A 4284-nucleotide genomic window follows, 5' to 3' on the forward strand; every position below is an offset into this window, starting at 1 on the left:
GGTCTCTCTCCTTGGCTTGCAGGTGGCCACCATCTCACTGTTTCCTTACAGTGTCTTTCTTCTGTGCACATGCATCCTTGGTGTCTCTCCATGTATCCAAATGTCCCTGTCTTACAGAGACACCAGTCAGACTGGATTAAGGCCCACCCATTTTAACTTAACTTCCTCTTCAAAGGCCCTGTCTCCAAATACAGTCATGTTCTGAGATACTAGCAGTTAGGACTTCAACATGTGAACAACACATGGCATTGTATACAAGTGTAATAAAACATAATATACTACAGTAACTCAAGAGAAGATGCTGGCTGGTACACTGGTAAGGCTCTGCACCAGGTAACAGAGCAACTGGCAAGGAAGGGAAATAACATTTACTGATTACCCATTATGTGACAGTATCTGTGTTACATACTTTTTTTTCCACGTATGCATTTCGTTTTAATAAATAGAGCATATTCATGGCTTAGATCTTAAATCATATTACAGACAAACACTTCTAGGCCCAAACAGCTAACAGCGAAGCTGCTACTGCTGGAAGGAATGCGGCCCCACGTGCACTTGAAATCCAAAGAGCGGTGACCTGACCCTAGAGCCCACCACACACCGCCCCTCTGCAGGCTGGACGCTGGACCAGAGGAGAGCAGGAGACTCGGGGACATTCATGCACCCACCATTTGACCCCTCACCTTCGTGCTGCAGAACCAGCGGGAAGTTGTGTTACTGTCAGATAAGCTAGAGGAAGGTTTCCTGATCATATTAAGTGACGCTCTCCCATTGCTACCAATCAGCCAGGGGCGTTAGCTAATAAAGGGTATCCACTGATAAATACAGAATATGAGAACAGCAAGGAGGAAGCTATACAGGTCATCTTGTTTCTTCAAATGTCAGAAGTGTCCACGTCACAGCAGTGGATGGACACCACCTCCTGCAGGCATAGTCCAAAAACTTCCTGTTGGCGTTTGCACCAAACAAGGCTCCCCGCGCTTCTGGCATCATCTACTGGGCTATGAGGTCCAGCCAGCTTTTGAGAGTATTGGAAACCTTGATTTTGCGATCCCCATTATAGATCTCAACCTCGCCAGCTATTTCCTCAGGCAGGTAGGCCTCCTGATCAATCTGGACATCAACATCTCTTTCCGTGGCGATTTTGTACATACGGATTTGCACTGCAGGCTTCACCAGAGGGAAATCTTATTTCCTGCAACGAACAATCATTCCGGGCTCCAACAACTGGTACAAACCCTGGAGGACCATTCCATCCAACAGTACTTGGTACCTGGTTGCATCTTTTACCCTTTTGCTGAGTCTATGTTTTGCTTCATTTAGTAGGTCTGTGATAAGATCATCCATCTCTTGCTCTGAGGACTTCGAGCCTCACTTGATTTATCACACTGGACACCAGAATTTTCTTGTTGCTCAATCTGCTTTTCTTTCTTCTCATAGTATTCCACAGTCTTCAGTCTTTGGGTTTGCACAAGACAACCTTTCTCAATGTTGAACTCTTCCTCTGCCTTCACATCTATTTCTTCTGCTTCCTCATTGGCTTCTTGTTCAATAAAAGCCATAAAAGCCATTGTGTGCTTAACCTGCTTCTGCACATCGGCATTGCTGAGAGCCATGGCGCTAGTGACGCAAAGAGGCGGGCAACTGGCCGGAGCTCAGGCCTCATACGGGCAGCTGGCAACCGGGAGAGGAAAGCTGGCGCGGCTTCAGGCCTCCTCTGTTTTGCTGTGCTATGTACTTAATATGTCCTATCATGTGTAAAGCCTGTGGAAATCACAATCCAACCAGTTATCCCCATTTTATAAATGAGGAAACTGAGGATCCAAGAGAGCAAAAGACTTCCCTAGGTAATGCAGCTGGAAGATGGTGGACCCATTTTAAGAATTTAGTTGTGTCATCAATGCTTATCTGCCTTCCACAAGAATATAGCTCCTCCCTGGTGTTAGTCCTGGTTCTGCTACTCACTAGTTTTTCTTGGACACCTCACTTACCTGAACTGGAATTCAACTTCCTAATCAATAAACTAAGAAGTGTCTTCATCCACTGTTTTCATAATTCCTTATTATTTTGTAAAGTATTATAACCCATTATATGCACTTTGGAAATTAGGGAAAAAATGGAAAAAACTAAATGCAATACGCCACTCTAATAAAAGCACCATAAATCTTTTGGTAAGATTCCCTCCTGGTCCCATCCTCCTAAACATAGGTAGGTAGAGTTTCCTTCTTGCATCACTTCATTTTTAAAGAAAAGCAAGTGGTCATCTCATTATGAGACTCAGATCATATTAGCAAAATAGAAGAAGAAGAGAGACAAAGAGAACAATGACATTCTACGAGCCCCTTCCTCTTAGTTATTTAGAAGGTTTCTTTGTCTGTGGATGCCTATCCATGAGGCAGGACTGACCTGTGTCACTTACACACAAACACACACACACACACACACCAGCTTTATGAAAAAACAAACTGAATGGATTCTAAGGGCCAAGAGGAAAAAGCCTAACCATGAGGGAACAGCCAAAGGGTAAAGACAAAGGGACATTAAGTGAGGGGGAGAAGATAGCAGCCAGGACACAATAGACTCCTTGATCTCCATCCAAATGAACTCATAATGAAACTAAAAATGACTTGAGGCAAAAAGCAAAGAACTGTATTGCACCATTCTCTGGCCAATGTGTGTGTATTTGATCATTTAAGACTTTCCAGCAATGGACTGTATACCCTTCCAAAAATTAAGGGCATGACAGAGTGGTTATATATCTTGGAGACTAGGAATAGATATATACATATATAGCAAACATACAAGTACATATACAAGTTTTTGACTTGCCTCTGCTTTTGTCATTTAGCAACTCATAGGCATATTTAATATAATTATATAGTCTTCATAACCTTGATTTTAATGCCTGCATAATGTCCAATTGAATAAGTATACCAACCATTTTTCTTAGTCATTACTCTATTTTTAGACCTTTGAATATTTCCACCTTGTAGCTGTGTGCTCAGTGAGGCAGTCTATAATTTTTAAGAGAGAAAAATATCCTATAAAAGTTGTTAGGAGTTCCTTGGTGAACATATCAGTTATCTTAGAGAGAACCTCGGTTTGGGGAGGGTAAAATGAGTGACACTTCAGTTTACAACATAAAGCAGGAAGCAACCCACCCAAGAATATTGCAGATTTTTTTAAATGTGTGAGTTTCTAGGATTTTAAATACAAGTAATTGCTGGAATTAGGCAGCACTTCTCTCCCACAAAGCCAGGTGCTCTAAAACTTTATGTAGGAACAACAAGTCTTTTAAAAGAAGAATCTCACTGTGTCCCAGCTTACCCTTCCCCCTCCCCGTGTCCTCAAGTCCATTCTCTAGTAGGTCTGCGTCTTTATTCCTGTCCTGCCCCTAGGTTCTTCATGACCATTTTTCTTTTTTTCTTTTTTTTTTTTTTTAAGATTCTATATATATGTGTTAGCATACGGTATTTGTTTTTCTCTTTCTGACTTGCTTCACTCTGTATGACAGACTCTAGGCCCATCCACCTCACTACAAATAACTCAATTTCATTTCTTTTTATGGCAAAGTGAGAGAGTGGCATATACATATATACACTACCAAATCTAAAACCGGTAGCTAGTGGGAAGCAGCTGCATAGCACAGGGAGATCAGCTCAGTGCTTTGCGACCACCTAGAGGGGTGGGATAGGGAGGGTGGGAGGGAGATGCAAGAGGGAGGAGATATGGGGATATATGTATATGTATAGCTGATTCACCTTGTTATACAGCAGAAACTAACACACCATTGTAAAGCAATTATACTCCAATAAAGATGTTAAAAAAAAAAAAAAGAAGAATCTTTCCCTAGGAAGTTTAATGTTAATGGAATCTGCCTTCATGAGAAAGTATAGGTGTCCCAAGAGAAAGTCTCCTAGAAAAAAAATGTGATACTCTGCACTAGCAAACGAGGCCAACCTCAGGCTCTAGAATGTTGTAGGGAAGGGCTGGTTCTGCAGTGTTTGGCTGATACTGGCACAGCCACTATAATGTGCCTTCAGAATAACAGCTGGGTATATGCGCTGAATGAGCCGGTCACTAAGAATTGTAACGTCTGGGAACCAATACCTACTTTGATGTGAAGCAAACACATTATAGGAAGAAGTGTCTTCTCTCCCTGCACACGAAGAAACAATTGCCAAATTGGCAACAGCTGGGTTCCTTGTTTGTCTTGATGATTCCAGCAGTGTTCAAGGTCGTGATTTTGGACTTCGTATTTTCAGAAGTAACTCCATTATCACA

At 42.0% G+C, this 4284-nt stretch overlaps 1 pseudogene; it reads right to left on the reverse strand.

Annotated features, from left to right (window-relative positions):
* Nucleotides 1–1001: 1001 nt before the first annotated feature.
* LOC132367787 (V-type proton ATPase subunit E 1-like) lies at nt 1002–1616 on the reverse strand (annotated as a pseudogene).
* Between the last annotated feature and the right edge of the window lie 2668 nt (nt 1617–4284).

This window comes from Balaenoptera ricei, chromosome 6, assembly GCF_028023285.1.
Source record: "Balaenoptera ricei isolate mBalRic1 chromosome 6, mBalRic1.hap2, whole genome shotgun sequence".
NCBI classification, from domain to species: Eukaryota; Metazoa; Chordata; class Mammalia; order Artiodactyla; family Balaenopteridae; genus Balaenoptera; species Balaenoptera ricei.